Below are 18,686 nucleotides of genomic sequence, written 5' to 3'. Positions count from 1 at the left end.
TACTTTCCCTCTTCCTTCCTTACAGCAGAGTGCCCTGTGAGTGTCTGGTCCCAGCATTTATCCTGAAGGCTCGCAGCATTGTGCCCTGAGGATGTGATGGATTTAGTCCCCAGCTGAGTGACCTCAGGATGCCTTTCTGCTTTCCATTAATTTATCGGGGCCAGGGTTCACTTTCAGGCATTGCATTTAACAAATTGTTAAGCTCTTTAGGAGAGGGGTCATATGACCTCTAAAGACTTCTAAAACACAGCCCCTCATTCACAGTGCCCCTGCTAACATCAGGAGCATCTGGCACCAAGACCGACTGGAAAAGCAAGCATTTTCCCTCTTTTATCCCCGGCACTCTCCTTCCTGCTAGGGCTCTCTGCCTTCCCCAGAATCTGTCTATAGTCATGAGATGCTTCTGTATTGATAGTGGATAAGTTGCAGCTAGAAATACAAGTCTGTGACAACATGACCACTGAAACCCTGTCAAGTAACCCCTAATTTTGAAGCTAGTGGTTAATTCCCAGCAAATTGATTTATGCACTGTTTGAGTTTTGGCGAATTGTGTTGTTCGTCTGTTATTACCAGGAACTAGGCTCTGCCTAATCACTCAGACCATTGACACAACCCAGTGCATTTCCCCAGAAAACCTCCTTTGTCAGCACATCTAGGATCTGCTAATTAAATCAACGATGACATTATTCACTTTCTCAAGAAAAAAAGTCCCTGTGCCCCGCCATCACGGTTTCCTTTTCCCTCTTGCTCTTCTGTCTCTTGGATTGTCTCTGACTCTCGCTTTCATGAGCAGTGAGAATATCCAAGTTCAGCTAGTCTCTGCTGGTCCCCATGTTGTCTAATAACAGCAGCAAACTCCTACCCTCCCGCTCAGTAAGGAGTAAACATGAACCAGTGTACACAGGCATGCTGGGACATGTGAAAAGAAGCTTGTCCTGAATGTCTTTGAGTCTGGGCTTTCTTCATTCTGTGCTGGAAGTGTGAGTTTCATTAAAACGACACAGTTGCCCACACCATATCCATTGTCTTTTATTCCTGCTGAAATAGTCTGAGTCCCCAGGGATCAATAATTATGAGTCCATGTGATGCTTCCATGTGGACTCCACATCTTCAGAATCACAAAAAGGTCGAGATGAGTCCTGCTGCACGTGTGGGAGCCTTGGGACCATGCATTTTCTTAAATTGGACTCTCCATCTTGAATTCGCAGAAATTACAAAGTGAAACTGGGGCAAAGGCAATGTGGACAATGTATAGTTGTTTGAATCACAGTCCTGTATGTAAGAGAGAAAAATGAGAATTAAAACAAGAAGTGGAATAATTCTGAAAATAGAATTATTTATATAGTCGTTTTTTAACAATAGCCTTAAAATTATTAATTCTTACCAAGAAACAGGGTGTTTAAAATATTCTTAATTGACTGCAAAACCCATAGTCAATTACTGTGAGATGCCCAAGGGCATGGCCCTGTGGTATTTTGAAAGGTCACTGTAGTTTATAGCCAACTCACTTGGTCCCAGATCCAGGATGTGGCTGGCTGCCCCAGGGTGGAGGATTCAGCTGTGTTCTCCATAGTTCTCAGTGCAGAAGAGAGGCTGCCTTCCTAAATGTGTCCCTTTGGGGTTAAAAAATAAGCCTTTTCTGAAGATGGCACCTGAAAAAGATAGTGTGCTTAGTGTTTATAAATAAGTGAAATACTTCTGACCCGGAATCAAGCAGAGTCTAACAGACTCAAATGTACAGAATGCCTGGACCAAAGCAAAGGAGATGCTGAAGAGCCAAGAATGGAGTAAGCTAACATCCGCAGGTGTGGGTGTGCAAGCAGAGAAATCCAGGATAGGTCTGGGGGCACAAACATAATCTTTGTGAAGCTGAGGCAGGAGGTTTGTAGGCTCAATATGTCTGGACAACATATTGAGATTCTGTAATCAATTAACTGATTAATGGTTTAGAAAGATACTATGCTTGGAATCTGGAAGTCACAGAGAGTCCAGGACAGGGTCACACACAGAGAAGACCTGCTACCTAGGCAGGAGAGGGAGCAAAACACCAGTCTTCCTCCTCTTCTTGCTCTTCCATCTTACACACACCTTGCATTGGCCAGACCTCACCAGTGACCACTGAGTAGGGCAGCCTGAGCTTATAGATAGAATTGTATCTGCACAGTCACACTCCCATTGCACATTCTTCATTGCCATTGTCACATCACAGAGACAAATTTGAGTGACTGTGAGACTATGAAACCCTGAAGCAAAAATCAAACAAACATATGTGTGCTATAGCTTTTCTAGAGCCAGCTCCAGGGTTCCTTCCCTCTGCCTCTTCTCCCTGGAAAATGACTGTCTTTAAACCACATCCCAAATTGCATCACCACAGCAGTTCCGAAGCCTGACCCAGGGAAGCTAATGCCTTCTTCACATCTTCCAGTTCCAGCATGAGGGTTGTAGACTCCATAGCATAGGGAGCCCTGTTTTTAGAACTTGCCAACTTCAGAGAGCCTGGGAGGAAGGGTTCAGTGAGAAGGAGGGAGAGGGAAAGTTGAAGCAATCTCACTAGAGGGATGTTCAGATAGGACATGTGTCCTGAACCTATCAGCCAGCTCCAAGGCAGGGCACCTGGGAAGAACTTTATAGAGATGCTCAAGGCAGAATACTGCAATCACTTAAAGGTGATCCAGTGTTAAGATAGTTGTGGAAACAGGAGTTTGGGCCCATAGGCAGGACATCCCACGAGACACAGACAACCCATCACCAGTTTTAGTTCTCCAAAATTATCCGTAAGTTACACTATACTTTTACTATGAAATCTGAGTAAAGTTCAAACACTGATGATTAATTTCATGCTACTTCGATGGAGCCAAGAGATGCTGAAATAGTTGGCAAAATGATAAGTCTGGGTGTGTCTGGGATGGTATTCCTGGAGGAGACCCACACTAGGATCAGTAGACCATGGAAAGCAGATGGTCTGTCCTACTTGGGTGGGCACCACCCAACTTGCTGAGATTCCTTGTACAACAAAAGGAGTCACGAAGTACAGTTTCATTTTACCTACTTGGCCTAGGATGTACCTCCTCTCCAGCCTTTGGATCCCACACTCCAGGTGAATGGGACCTCATATTTGGACTAAATTCATCCACTGGATTTCTTGGCTTTTTACATTGCAAGTGGTATTTTGTGGTCCTCCATAACCAATAAACTAGTCCTGCGTGTGTGTGTGTGTGTGTGTGTGTGTGTGTGTGTGTGTGTGTGTGTGTGTGTATCATACAAATGCTTCCTGACTATTTTATAGTATATCCCTATAAGCCCATCATAACTAACATAAATCAAACACACATGATACACGCAGCTTACAGCACACCATAACTTAGCAACACGGAATGCTATAGTGTATCAGTTGTTTGCTCTTGTGAAGGTAGCTTGCTACCTACCACTCATCATCATGAGACTGTACCCTACCACTAACCATCATCCTGGGTATGCTGGTTTGAATGAAAATAACTCTCATGGGTCATATGTTTGAGTACTTGGTCCCCAGTTTATATAGTTCTTTGGGATGAATAAGGAGATAGGGCCTTGTTAGAGGAGATATGTCACAGGGGGTGGGCTTGGGGTTTCAAAAGACTCATGCCCTTCCCGGTGCATTCTCTGATTCCTGCTTGTGGAGTGGGACGTGAGCACCCAGCTTCTGTGTCAGTGCCATGCCTGCCCACTTGCTACTATGCTCTCTGCCCTGACAGTGGTGAACTCATTAAATGTTTCCTTCTATAAGTCTCCTTTGGTCATATTTTTTAACATAGCAATAAGAAAGTTACTTACTAGTACATTGGAAAAAGATCAAAATTCAATGCATGGTTTCTTCTAAATGTGTTTCACTTTTGTACATTTGTGACAATGACAAATCTTAAGCCTGATCATCATGTCAAGACAGTGACAGTGTGTGTATACCCTATCAGCTCCACTTACCTGAAGAAACTGACTAGTACACAGGTTTAGTATGTGTTATCTTCCCTTTGCAAAAGTTGATCTTACATGTCAGATCCCTGACAGAAGCTGTACAAGGGAACTCTTCTTAGTAGGTGACTTAGACTGTGTAGGCACAAAGCTCAATACACTGGGACTAGGCCAATGAGATGGTGTGAATGAAAGGTGTCTTAGTTGAGTTTCGGGTACTGAGAAGAGACACCATGATCATGAAAATCTTTATAAAGGAAAACATTTAGTTGTGGTGGCTTACAGTTTCAGAGGTTCAGTCCATTATCATCATGGTGCAACATGGTGGTTGGTGTACAAGCAGACATGGTGCTGGAGAAGGAGCTGAGAGTCCTACATCTTGACCCAAAGGCAACAGGAAGTGCTCTGAGACACTGGGCATGGCTTGAACCTATATGAGACCTCAAAGCCCACCTCCACAGTGACACACTTCCTTTAACAAGGCCATACCTACTCCAAAAAAGCCACACCTCCTAATAATGCCACCTTATGAGCTTGTGGGGGCAATTACACTCAAACTACCACAAAGGACCAAGACAGCTGATGTGATGGTAAGAAGCCCACCCAGGCTCCATGATCATGTGGAGGAGAGAAGACAGGGCTGATAGACAATTGGGCTCTCTCATTTCAAATATTCACACCAAACTCTAAACCATATTCCTGCTTGTAAGAATGATAACTGCTCTATTATTCAACTTAAGTCTTCATTTTGGAACCTGAATGAGAGTTTTTCCCCCATGCATTGCTTACTAATCAACTTTATTTTTTACAGCTTGTCATTTTGTTTAATGTTGCGAAACACTGCAATTTTTTAAAGTAGGATCTGATTTTGCAAATAGATGTCTAAACTTAAGTAAAATAATGGATGTAACAAATGCCACCCAATGTGACAGCTTTGCTCTGCCAATGCAATTTGCTGGTTCTGAAGAATAAATGTAGAACAGACTGCCATTCTGAGAACAGCCCTGCACGTGACAGACAGGGATCTGGGTATGTGCGCACACTGCTGTGTTGGGTAGCAGACTTTTGCACTCACTCCTGCTTCTTATTCCCTTGGTGTAGTCAGTTCTTCAGTTGTTGAGCTGATCCTAGAGCCTCCTCGGTGCCATTGAGTTTGCTCCCACATTCTGTTATCTGGGATAGTCTTTGGCAATGATATTTCAGGAAGCTGAGTGTTGCCTGGAGTAATTTTCACAGATACCACATCATTCTTTAAAAGACAGATGACATCATTTGACCTTCAGGACCAAAAGGGGCTCCACCAGGCCAGAGAGGGCCCATCAGCCATGCCTCTTGACAGGCAGTGTAGAAAATCCAGGGAAGAATAATGATAAGCAACAACAATAATAATGGAATCAACTGATGCTTTTGCCATCAGAGTCTTGGTATCCTGATGGTTTTGCCATCAGAATCATGGTATCCAATCCTTAGAAAGAAAACCTAAGACACAAATTTATTTAGCTAGGTTGGGGCGGTAGCAGATGTTGTTTTCTACTATACTAATGAAAAAATAGAAGTAGTAATGACAGACTCCCTAAAGTATTGGCTATAGAGCACTTGGAGGAATAAGTTTGCCAAAATCTGGCCTGGTTGACATGAATAAATATATGAATATGAATGGGTGACACTGTGTCCCTTGACAGTCACTTTCTTTCCCACCCCGAAAAAGAGAGAGAGAGAGAGAGAGAGAGAGAGAGAGAGAGAGAGAGAGAAAGGTGTGGCTCTTTGTCACAGATAGGACAGAAGTCTTCTTCTCCATAGAAGCTCCTCAGGGGACAGCATGTGATGGGCACGTCCCACACGAGGATCATGTCTGCTATGAGAAACCTAGCTAACTATTCATGGCTAGTGAAGTCGTGGATCTTGGAGGGAAACCCAAACCCACCACTTTACTAAACCAGTATAATCCCTAACTATATTCTAAATCTATGCCCGTATAATACTCACAGCTATGTGTAGTCCTCACCACTCATGGAGAAATTGTCTCTTTGCACTACATAAGAATATAACCAATCAAAATGCAGAGTTGTGGAGGGCATTCCCAATGGATCTACATCTACAAAACATCCCTCACTCAGGGCTCAGGAAATGTTGTAGAAAAGGAGAAAGGAAGAAAGAGAGAGAGAGAGAGAGAGAGAGAGAGAGAGAGAGAGAGAGAAGGAAGGAAGGAAGGAAGGAAGGAAGGAAGGAAGGAAGGAAGGAAGGAAGGACAAAAGAAAGAAAGAGAAAGATGGAGGGAGGGAGGGAGGGAGGGAGGGAGGGAGGGAGGGAGAGAGAGAGGGAGGGAGGGAGGGAGGGAGGGAGGGAGAAGGAAAGAAAGAGAAATTGCCAGAGGTTCCAGGAGTTTTCTGTGAGGTTGTGGTTCCTAGTAACATCAGAAGCCACACCCATAAAGTCTCACACAGATGACTGCCTAAACATAATCTGTACAATGACAACAGCAATAGACACTCTAACATGGACAGGGGAAAGCCCCAAACGCCTTCCCCTTACACAAAGAACTACAGTCAACTAAGGAATGACAGAAGTAGAAGTGGTCTTCACCAGGGAAGAGCACACTAATTGTTTAGCCAATCCCAATGGTCGGCTTTAAAAACATACATACAGGTAACATTACACAGACTAAGGAGGTTATGTTTGGGTTATATATAAATATACATATTCATGTAACAACAATTAATGAAAAAGGAGGCCATGGATGATTTGGAGGAATGAAAGGGAGGGGTAAATTATATAATTATATCATGTTCAATAGCTATCACCCACTGGTGTAACGAAATGAGGAGCTCGCAAGTTTAAAATGTTTCCTAACATGCATTTTGCTCGATAGAAGTCAGGAAAGTCCAAAAGCAGCAATCAGAAATCCAACTTCAAGAAATTTAAACAATTCAAAAGGGAGAGCGTTGCTGGAGCTAGAGTGTGGGTGTGGTTAGTGTGGTAGAGTACTTAGACTCCATTCCTAACATAAAAACAAATACGTAGGAGCAGTGATATGGCCCAGTGGGTAAGGGTGCTTGCCACTAAGTCTGAGGACCTGAGTTCAATCCCCAGAACCTACATGGTAGAATGAGATAACCAACTCCCCCAAGTTGTTCTCTGGCTTCCAAAAGCATGCCACAACATATATTCATCCCCTCACACACAATAATATTTTTTTAAAAAATTTAAACAAATAAATAAAAAAGTTGAATAGTGGCAGTATCTTAGAAAATCAAGTGTTTGTTTCTCTTTATCTACACAAGCATATGGGTCTTGTAATCTTGTCTGCTTTGACACATGGGGCAAGAATGGTTCTTCCATTTCCATGAGGACATATCAAGTGCTTGACATACTCATGATTTATCCCTTGAGAAGCAACCTGAGAAAGCGGCATCACTCTGCCTACCATACAGATAGGGAAACTGAGGCTGAAATAGGCTAAGTAACTTGTTTAAGGTCACTTGGGAAGTTAATGGCCGAACCCAATTTGGGCTGTGTGAGCCTCCATAATAGGTCCTTAATCCTTATGTTAAAGTGACTATTGCAGAGGTTAATCAAGTGAGAATGGAAAAGAATTGGGTGGCTTGTAAGAGGAATACATGGGATAGGGGTGTCATAGGTTAATTTTATTGAAGAGAAATCACTTACAAGAGAAACCGATAACCCAGAGTCAGCGCTCCGGGCATCCAGTCTCAGCTCTTCTCTGAGAACAGACCAGACCAGAACCCCAAGAGAGACCTATGCCTCCTCTCCCCAAGCCTATATCCCACAAACCCCCACAGGTACCCATTAAGATCTCTGCCTACAGTGGCTCATACTCGAATCCACGAAGCAAACCACATTCTGAACCCAACTAAACAGGATGTCTTGCATGACAATCTAGAGTGGAGAGTCTCAGCGAGCTAGGGGTGTCTTTACTCAGAGAGCTTGTTGGAAATGGGAATGGACTATGAGAAGCCGACTGTAGAACAGAAAGGGGAGGCAGTGAGACATTTGGATCTCAGGCCTCCACGAGGCACAGAGACAGCCATGGCAGCAAAGACACCCATGCAGAAGCCTAGGGGAACTGTCACAGCAGCAGAGAAGAGGACTTCTGGGGTCAGGGGGAAGCAAGGTCAGAGAAGAGTGAAGTGGGCTGAGGAAAGATAATGCAAAGCTATTGTGGGCTTCAGAGCAGGGGAGTAGCTTGATGAAAATAGCATTCTTAGGAGATTATCCTGCCAGCTATGTATAGGACAAACTGGGGCAGGCAGAAGTGGGAGGCAGGGAGTCCTGCTTTGCAGTGGCTGCAGCCATCCAGTCACCATGCAGTGAGTGGGAGTGTAGGAGGGATGAGCCAAGGAGAAAGGACATACCAAAGAGGCGACATGGGAAAGGACTCTGACTGCCAGCTTCCTGGAGACTCAGACAACAACTTCAAAGAATCGCCAAGAAACTTCCATGGCTTCATTTCCCAAGAAGATGCTGACTGAACAAGGGTGACCTTGTGAACTCAGAGCTAACCTTGACCTCACTTTCCCTCCTGTGGAGGTTGAGTTTGTGAACTGCTTTTGACTCTGTGTCTGCCCCGAAAATCGCCAATGTGGAGTGCTGATGGCTCCACCAGCCATCTCGCCATCTCATCTTTGGGGCTACAAATACCCTGTGATTGTAATTCTCTATGCTGTATTTCAGCATCTGGAGGGATGGCCCATCAGTCTCTAGTTTAGTGAATGGGCACATGATAGAGAGTGATGTCACTGGTTTCATAAGAAATTGTTACATGAAGAACTGGTGTTTGGCTCCCTTGACCAGTGTTGGACTAGGACATGCAACATTACTAGGAGAGACATTCTAAGGTGATGAGGCACCAAGTAATAATAAAATAATAATAATAATAATAATAATAATAATAATAATAATAATAATAATAATAATAATAATAAAATAATAATAATAATAATAATAATAATAATAATAATAATAATAATAATGCCTCATTTCCCTCTTCTGCTGAAACTGTTGGGTTTTGATGCACTGGGATTTTTGTTTTGTGTTGGGGGTGTTGCTTAAGAAGTTTTAAGACACAATCTTACTATACTGCTCAGTCTCCCCAGTGCTATGATTGCAGGCATGTTTCACCATGTCAGGCAGTGGACTAGACTAACTGACAGGGACCAAAATCTTTGTATGAGGATAGGGCTAAGGAAAGGTGGGGGCAGGAAACCTAAGAAGAAAATGAATAGAAGGACTAAATGGCCAGTTTTTCAGGACACAGTCTTCTCTCTAGAACAGATCTCCAGCTGAGAGGAACTTCAAGCACTCTTCTAGGTCTCTGTGGTTTCATCTGAATGAAGTGAAATTAACCTTTAGCATGATTCACCCAGTGACACGATCCTAGAGACAGGAGCAGGTGGCAAGAAAAAGGCAATGTTCTGACCCTCCGTGCAAGTAATGACCACATTTACACACTGAAATGCAGACAGGCTTCCATTGGCATCAGATTCCTTTTACGCAGAAGACCCAGGCAGACAGTGTTTCTGGCCAACCATGTCTATGTGAGACAAAGGAAGTTTCTCTGTCATTTCCAGTGTCTCATCTCACAGACTGGGAAGACTCATTTTCTGAGGCAGGCTTTCTTCCTGATTGCCAAGAGCTCTAAAATCTTTGCCACATTTGTCTCAGAGAAGGCAAAGTTCCCACTATGTACTGCAGGTCACCAAGCAAAACCAGAACATGCCTTACAGGCAACTAGAGCCAAGCCGTGTCACCTGGGCTCTAGGAAGCCATGGGTTGCTATAGTTCTTGGAAGCAGGAATGCAGACAGAAGGAGGGATAGAGAAGGCACTGGCACCATTAGGCAGCATCAGGGACATACCTCAGTGCAGAATTGATTTTCAGAAGTGTGATCACTTGGCTAGATAAGGAATGAGGGACTCGGTTGCTCCTCTCAAGTACCCATGGCCAAGATGAAGAGGAAGTGGTCTGCTTTCAGAGGTCAGGGCTACAACTCCAGGAAGCAGACTACAGTAAAGAAAGGATGTCTCAATAATTGGGTTGTCTCAAAATGGTACACTGTTTTGGGACAGTGAGTTCCCAGTTGCCAGACATTCAGGCACAAAGTGAATAAGTAGCATCTGAAGAACAAGTGTCTCAGGCACCCGGGGAGGACTCGATACTCAGGCCTCTCCCATAACAGGGTACTCAACCCCCCTTGGGGGGTTCTGAATAGAATGATCATTGAGTTAGTTCACTGGGGCTGCCATACACCACACTAAGTGGTGAAAGCACTTCACAATTTGAAGACTAGAAGTCTAAGACCACTTGTCATTCTGTGGCATATAGAGGCAACACCTGGGCCTTCTCTTTCACCCTCCCACGCTGCTCTCCCTGTGTGTCTGTCCAGAGTTCCTCTCTTAGAACACAGCAGTCGTTTTTGTATTAGAACTTTTCCTCAAGGCCTCATTTCAATGTGTATTTGTCATTAAACACATTACTTACAAATAACTTCATGTTCTTAGGTACTAGGGGGTTAAGATTTCAACATGCGTAGTTTGGGAAGACACAGCTCAACCAATAACAAAAGACTTTTTGATAAGGATTTGGTCATGACTTGTTGACCTGATGTGAATTTCTGTGTTAAGAACCCCCGGAAAGCTAAAATTCAGTCAGCCCCAAGGCCGCAGAAGAATCCAGTTAAAGTTTTTATCAGACACGCCATTACACCCTGAGCACATCACTCAAGTTCCCAGAATGTGGAATTGTCTTGTAATTCCTTCCTTGCAACATGGGCAGGAACACACAAGCTCACTGCCACCACAAAGGCTTCCTGAACACTCCACGGGTGCTAACAGCAAACCTTGCTAGGCGGTGTCCTCAGGGTCACTGTTGTGTCACTTACTGCTTCTGTATGCTTCGTTCCTCACTCCACAAGGGTGTTTCAGTGGGGTATCTAGGGCATGAGGTTCTCAGTGACTTCTTCATGTCCTCATGTGGCCACCAACCAGCCAAGATACCTTGACAGGGATGGGTTCTTCTTGTTTCAATTAAAATCCCCAAAGCCAGCTAGCTCATTCAGGGTTTTTATTTGAATCAGTTCTGGCATTGAAAGTGTATTTCCAAATGCTATGTCCATCTCCCCCACGTGCATCTGTGAAGGCAAACTTACCTGGTAATAAGGTCTTTGCTGATATAATACATTAAGATGAGGTCACTTTGAATTAATGTGTGCTATAATCCAGCAACACTGGTGCTCCTATAAGAAGAGAAAAGACCTAGATAAACACAGCACATGTAACAACAATAGAGGCAAAGACGAGAGTGGTGTATGACAGGCCCAGAGTGAATCAGGGGCTCACTCCCCTGAATACCTTGATCAGGGAGTCTGTGAAGCAAATCTTTATTGTTTTTATGCCCCAATTTGTGGTCTTTGTTATAGTACACAGATACTAACACGCTGAGGAATTCTTGTTAACACTCTATCCTCAGGAGTTATTACAACTGTAGTCATAATAATAAAATAGTAAGTGAAGCTTTCCTCCATATCCTGTGTCTCTGCAAGCCTGCAGCAACTCCCAGGAAGTAAATTCAGAACAGGAAATGAAGGGTCCAGTGGGTTAAAACGACTTGGGGAAGGTCAGACCACTGAGCTGGAGGGCTGTGAATCAGCTGAAGGCTCGGCAGCCCCAAGAGCCCCTGCTGCCCAGAATATTTACCTTGTGCTGAGAAACTCATCCTTCCCAGATATCAAGCATTTATCCCAAGGTTATGGACAGAGGGAGCATGGAGCCTTTGCCAAATTTCTCAGTGCTTTCTGTTTGGGGAATCATTTGCAAAATTGTCATTTGGAATTTGTCTTTGATTTCACCCAGAAATATTGACACATATGCTGTTATGACAAGGCAAAAAAACAGTCATCATGCGTAGTTTCTCATGAATCCAGAAATTAAATTTAACTGTATTTGGCTGTAATTCATCCAAAATTTAAAATAAATATGAAAAACATTGCTTTTTTTCCAAAGCAAGTCATTTCAATTCAAGTGTAATTTGGATATTTAAATATGTCATAATGACAACTATAGCCATACTTTGTGGGCTTTTGTAGAAGAGATGTGCACACACAGTATACACTTCAGTGAGGCAAAAATTAATAAACATTTATCAAGCAGAAAAGGGGAACATACACTCTTTTCTTACACTAGTGGGAATAAGTTTTTATTTTATCTATCCTTACTGCATGTGTGTGCATGTGTGTGCATGATATGTGAGTGTGGTGTGCACACAGCATGATGCACATGTAGAGGTCAGAGGGCAACTTTCAAGAGTCGGCCTCTCCCATGTTTATGAGGGTTCAGAAGATGGAACTCAGGCCACCAGGCGTGGGGCGTGGTGCTTTTACTTACAGAACCATCCCACTGAGGTCTGACTGAAATACATAAATTCACATTTCACACTGCATCATTTTTTTCTTTCCTCTTCCTTTTTTTCCTTTGTACTCTGGGAAAGCTTTGTCACATGTCAATCAAGATTTCTTAAGCTTGGCCATGTGTTAATCAGTATCTCTCAACTCGACACTGTTGACATTTAGGGATAGAACCTTCTGTGCTGCCCTGTGCATCCCCCAGCAGCACTGGGGACATTTTATGCCTGGATGCTGGTAGTCAATCCCACTCACCCCACAAAACACATCCCTGGATAGGGCCAATGCTTCTTTGGAAATTTTGCAAAAATGCTGTAATAGAGGGCACCACATGTCTAAGGTTTTCCTGTTGCTAAGTTGAAAGGCTGGACGCTGAGCTTGTACTCAAGCCACACCGAAACAATTCTGTAAGCAAACAGGAAGAAGGAACACATAATAAATTACCTAGCACATTGCACATCTCTCCCACCCCAGGATGCACTCATCTCGGGGCTAGTTCCTAGAGGCAACACATGTACCTTTATCCTATATCCTTCCCCAGGACCACAACATCTCTGTTAGCACTGCTCCTTTCTTTTGTTCTTCAAGGCGTCTGTCCCAGGTTAGCCTGCACTAAATGAAAGGAACAGGCATCCTCTTCCAAGGGCATTGTGTCAGTCAAAGTGTCCCGTTGAGTGGAGACAAAATGATCTCAGCCAAAGAAGAATCAATCCCTAACATAGTTTGTGGCTCAGCTTTGCATTACTTTAGTCATTGCACAAAGAAATTTTTATTGTCCAAGAAAACACACAAGGCAAATTTTGCCACCAAGATCTGACCACCCTCAAGCCCTCTCTGTGTATGCCAAGGCGTTCTGTAATAAGGACATCACCCTGTCTTACAGTCTTGCACACACCTGAGACATAGTAGGCACTGTGCCTATTCAATCAGCCCTCTGAATCCATAGGTTCTACATCTATTTGCTTGACAAACTGCAAATAAAAATGGTGAAAAAAAAGAGGTGGGGTATAGCTCAGTTGGTGTAGTGCTTGGCTAGAATTTGTGAGTCTCTGGGGTCAGTCCTCAATACTACAAACTAGACTTAGCAGTACATGGCTGTAATCCTAGCTTTTAGAAGGTAGAAACAGGATGATTTAAAGTCCAAGGACATCCATGGCACACAATTAGTTCAACGCCAGCCTGGGTTATAGGAGACTGTATCTCTTAAAAAAAAGAAAAGAAAAAGGAAAATAAACATGTTTATACCTCTTTTCTTGCCATTATTCTCAAAATAATGCAATATAACTAATCATAAGGCATTTAGAATGCAATAGATATTATAAATAACCTAAGGATGTCTTAAAGTGTGCAGAAAAAAAGCCACATCAAAATATGGGGGACTTGAACATCACAGATCTTGGTATCCTCAGAGGTTCTGGAACCGGTTCCCCAAGGATACAGAAGGATGGCTGTGTATCTGTGGAGTAAATGAGTAATCTTGGGCAGAGAAGATAAAGGAGCAGCGTTTAGAATGATGGTAGCCACGGTGCTTGGGCTTTTGTTTTTCTTAATTGTTTTGTTTTTGTTGTTATTTGGACTTTTTAATGTCTGTACTTTATTAATGCATGTATGTGTTTGTGGGGGAGTTTACATGTGTCTGTATTCGAATGTGAATGCCAAAGGACAACCCCTGGGTTGCCTCCCTCAGGAATGACATCCACCTCCTTTGAAACAGGTTCTATCATTGGCTTGGAACTCATCAATTAGGCTGGACTTGTCGGCCAGTGAGCTGCAGGCAACCAACTGTCTCTACCTGCTCAGCACCTATACTACAAGCACACAGCATCACACCTGACCTTTTCATATGGGTTCTGGGTCCTCAGGCTTGCAAGGCAAGCACTTTACCAACTGAGCTATCCCACAAGCCTCTTTGTAGTGCTGTTTGACTGTGACCTAGCCTGACAGGAAATGGTGGCCATGGTCAATATAGGTAGCATTTGGTTGAGGGCAGTTCTTAGATTGTGCCGAGGAAATGGATGGGCACAATGGTGAGGAGACACACGTCCTATCCCAACAAGCACAGCCAGAAAATCTCAGAGGAGAGCTATTTTCAATTACCAAGATGTACCAAACACCAGAGGAGTCACACTTGGTCTGGATGGGACTGAGGACATGAGAGGAAGCTGTTCTTAGACTCTGAGTGTGTCACCTTGCTAATGACCTCATGGGGCTGTTCAAAGGCTGCTGTAATCTTTGAAATTGCAGAGGTGGTGGCAACTTCCTATGGGGTGAGCAAGTAAGTTCCCCAGTGTTCAGATGACTAAATGTTGAAGTTCTCGCATGCTGCTCGTTGAACACACATAGTGCCAAATGAGGCTGGCTACTGGCCGCTTTGGTTAAGCTGGGAGTGCTTGAATTCAAGGCAGAACATATTGCCTCTTGAAGTGTGGTGCTGAAAGCCATTTCATCACACTGGTGCAGCTCTGAATTCACTGTTTAGAAGCTGTTTTGAGACTGCCTTCCAGAAGAGACCCTGGTTTATGTGTACCTCTGAGTTTTCTTATCTTAATGGGATTTGAACCATTATTCATCCCCAACCACGCTTATTTACTTTTTTTTTTTTACTTGATTTCATATCTCAGATGCTGGGAGGTATCTTTTCACTACCGCAGTGCCTTCTTGGAATCAAAGTTTGTTGCAGTGGCAATCTTTCTGGTTCTTGATTCTTGCTGTAAATCCCAAAGTACTCATTAAGACAGAGTCCCTTACAGCGCAAGTGCTGCCCTGTCAACAGCTCAGCTGCCAGGATTGCTAACTGACAGCAGTTACTCTGCCTGAGGAGTGGGATGGGGTGGGGGGGGTAGAGTGGAACTAAAGACCAATTAGGCTACAGTGAAATCCAAGAGGACACAATGATCACAAGGAGAAAGCTTTGGAGGCCGTTCTTTATGTCTTAGTCTTCTCAAGGAGCTGTGGATACTGTGGACTCCCGGGCTCTGGCGACAGCACACCTGTGCTGTATTCTGCTCTGGGCTTATTTATATGCCCTTGCCTCTTCATTTCAAAGGTGCCCGAGTGGTTTCCCATGGCCTTGGGTGTCTGCATGTGTTAGAATCCACGGGGCACTTATGTCCTGTTGGATGATTTCTATAGTGATTGCTCTTCTGCTGGGCAAATGCCCTTTTATAGGGCAAAGCGAATTCTCTTCTAGAGCAACTGGGGGGTGGGGGTACAACACGGAAAATTCCAGTGTATGTTAAAAACAAGAAGCTGTTCCTGAATAAGTCGCATGCTGCTATTTGAATTTTTGCCCTGGGGAAAAGTTGAAGAAATCAGAAAACACAGTTCATTATTATGCAAACTTTGCTTTAAAAAAATGACTAAGTCGCAGAGGATTGGGGCAGGAATTTGGACTGTATGTAAGTGAGACAGATTATAGAGAAGGATGTTGATTTATAAATGGCAACAACCAATTCCTTATAGTCTTCACGATGGTTGTGTCTCCTGCACAATAATTCCCAGTGTTCCCTTCTGAAAGCCCTTGGTACTCAGTTAGCCCCGAGGTGTAATGTTTGATAATGTAACTGCTGCTTCTGTCACCACATTTTGTACAAACGCATTATATGTGGCCCGGAATCATAGAGATTTATGTATGGGTATGGAAAATAAGAATCAGCATTGATTAAAAGCCCCAGATAGACCATCCAATACCGCCCAAAGAACATCAGTTATTTTGCATTTTGACGTGGCGATTGATAACTCATAAATGCAAGCAGGAATGACAAATGCGGATGGAAACTGCCTTTGACAAAAACGATAACAGTATCAGTCTCCAGGGGCGGTGGAGGTATAAGCAGGAGCTGTTTAAAATATTTAATCATTTTATGAAGGCTGCAAGATGTTGTTTGACCCTGAAGGAGCGTGAATGTCACATGGATAGAAATGGCCAAGTCTTTGAAGTGAAATAAAAAAAAAATGGTGTTATTATAGATCCTTCTTGACATCCTATCATTTTTGTATGGGATTAAAAATATGTATACAAAGCACTAGATAAAGGGCTCCTGCAGCAGATGTCTTGGTTGAAGGGAAAGGAATTTTCACTTCAGAATCCTAACACATTTTTATTTTCTTCCAAATAGGCAGAATAGACCCAGGAGTTCCTACTGAAAAAGATAACTTTGGATTTCCTTTGTTGTTCCTGCTGTCATTTAGTGTGTGTGTGTGTGTGTGTGTGTGTGTGTGTGTGTGTGTGTGTGTAGATATTCAGGTAAGGGCAGTTGTATGTATGTGTGTGCTTGAATGTAGAGGCCGACATCATTCCTTAGCAGCCGAATGGTTCTTTGAGACAGGGACTCTGGCTGGAGTGGAACTCGTGAAGTAAGCTAGGCTGACTGGCCAGCAAGCCCCAGGGATTCATTTATCTTTGCCTCACATGCATTGGAATTGCAAATGTGCACCCTCCTGGCTTTTTACGTGAGACCTATGGTAAACCCAGTTTCTCGAGCTTGTATGTCAAGCCCTTTATGGTTGGGGCATCTACCCAGTCCCAATACCTTTGGTTTTGGAATCAGGGGTAAATATTATTTCTGTCCACTGCTAAGATTGTTTTTGTCCCCCATCCCCGGGAATCCCACCTCTGTGGGGTTTTGTGCTCGCAGTGCATGTTTAGAGATGGTGAGTGTCTGAGGCACATGTGGCTATAAATAAGCAGGGATGCATTTATACACCAGGGCCCACAGTGAATTGATAATCTTAGCTTTTATCTACTGTACAGTTCACACTCTTCCATGTCAGCCCCAGCCTTTGCTTCTCTTTATCCAGGTAGCACCTCTGCTGGGTGCATTCTGCATATCCCACTGCGTCTTCCTGTGAAAGAAGAGAGGAGAGAAACAACACTCAGCTCCATATTTCCTGGTGTCTCTGTTTCCTATCCTGGTTCCCCCCACCCCCATTCTGCTTTGTCTACAATGAGTAGATATGAGGGATGGTGCCTATTTTTCCTCTTTACTGAGTGCCCACGGCTTCTCACAGGGGATAGTATTTAGCTGTCCTTAAGTATTTGTGCCATCCATTGTTGGACCATTCTATAGTAATCCTGGTATAGCCACCGCTACTCATCTTGGCTGAAGAACTGGGTTCCTGGGGTAGGGGCTTCCCATATATACAGACCATGGGACAGGAAGGTATCTATTCTTTTTTATTCAAGGGCTACTTGTCTTCCCTGGATTAGTACTTTTCCCACCATATTAACTATCCTGTTGTGATAAAATATCATGAACAAAAATAACTTAGGAAAGAAATGGTTTATTTTGGTCATCATGGTCTAGAAGGCATGGCAACAGTTGGGGAAAGCGTGGTAGCAAGAAAATAGCTGACCACACTTTATGTATATATGTGATTCAGAGAAAAAGATCAGAGAGTGGGGCCAGACTAGCATTCACCAAAGCCCACCTCCAGTGACACACTTCCTCCCAGGGAGGCTCTACCTTCCAAATGTCCCATAATCTTCCCTAACACTATGGCCACCAACCAAAAACCAAGAATTCAAATACATGAGTCTATGGGGCGCCACCACACCATCTACCTATATTCCTAGTGTAAGGAATGTCCTCCCAGAGGGTTTATGTGTTCAGATGAGGTGGGGACACCTGACTGAGACTTTCTGACGTCATGCCCCCACATCCCCACACTGGGCTCACACTTTCTCACACAAAGAAGCTAAGTAAACATGAAGTCACACACTCACTCATGGGCCACAACTTCTCCCACCTTCACCTACACATAGACATGCAAACTTCCTTACTTAAAAAGTCGCACACTCGTTGGGCATTGGTGGCACACGCCTTTAATCCCAGCACTCAGGAGGCAGAGGCAGAGGCAGGCAGATCTCTGTGAGTTCGAGGCCAGCCTGGTCTCCAGAGCGAGTGCCAGGATAGGCTCCAAAGCTACACAGAGAAACCCTGTCTCGAAAAACAAAAACAAACAAACAAACAAAAAAGCAACAAAAAAAGAAGTCACACACTCAAACTCACTCTGCCCTCTACTTCCTCTACCTTTGCTTCTTTCCATTTATTTATCTCCTGTAGCACAGCCTCTTCTGATACCCTGGAACAGATATGCCCGCCCCCTCTGTACCTGGGGGAATCAGGCATACCTTATTCTCTGGCATTTGGGCTTCAGAATTATAAGACAAGAGTTCCCTTGGTCCTGCCACAGTCTGTGTGATCCTGTTAACAGCAGTCCTGGGAAACTGGGAAGCCCTCTGAGGATGGTGCAAATGCTTATTCTGGATGGTTCTGAGACCCTGGATGTAACCCTGTCTATTCTCATAAGGAGGCAGTGG

General features: G+C 43.8%; 1 long non-coding RNA gene across 1 annotated transcript; it reads right to left on the bottom strand.

Moving 5' to 3' along the window:
• Positions 1 to 1,013: 1,013 nt before the first annotated feature.
• On the bottom strand, positions 1,014 to 17,203 carry LOC103160028. The gene is made up of 6 exons (XR_003483026.2): positions 12,883 to 17,203; positions 12,620 to 12,769; positions 11,114 to 11,200; positions 9,824 to 9,969; positions 1,509 to 1,652; positions 1,014 to 1,272 (listed from the first exon to the last, which is right to left on the bottom strand). It is a non-coding gene; the product is annotated as an uncharacterized LOC103160028 (long non-coding RNA).
• Positions 17,204 to 18,686: the final 1,483 nt, after the last annotated feature.

This window comes from Cricetulus griseus, chromosome 2, assembly GCF_003668045.3.
Source record: "Cricetulus griseus strain 17A/GY chromosome 2, alternate assembly CriGri-PICRH-1.0, whole genome shotgun sequence".
Taxonomy (NCBI): Eukaryota; Metazoa; Chordata; class Mammalia; order Rodentia; family Cricetidae; genus Cricetulus; species Cricetulus griseus.
The sequence above is the reverse complement of the archived record's forward strand: the minus strand, read 5'-3'. Positions and strand labels throughout refer to the sequence as shown.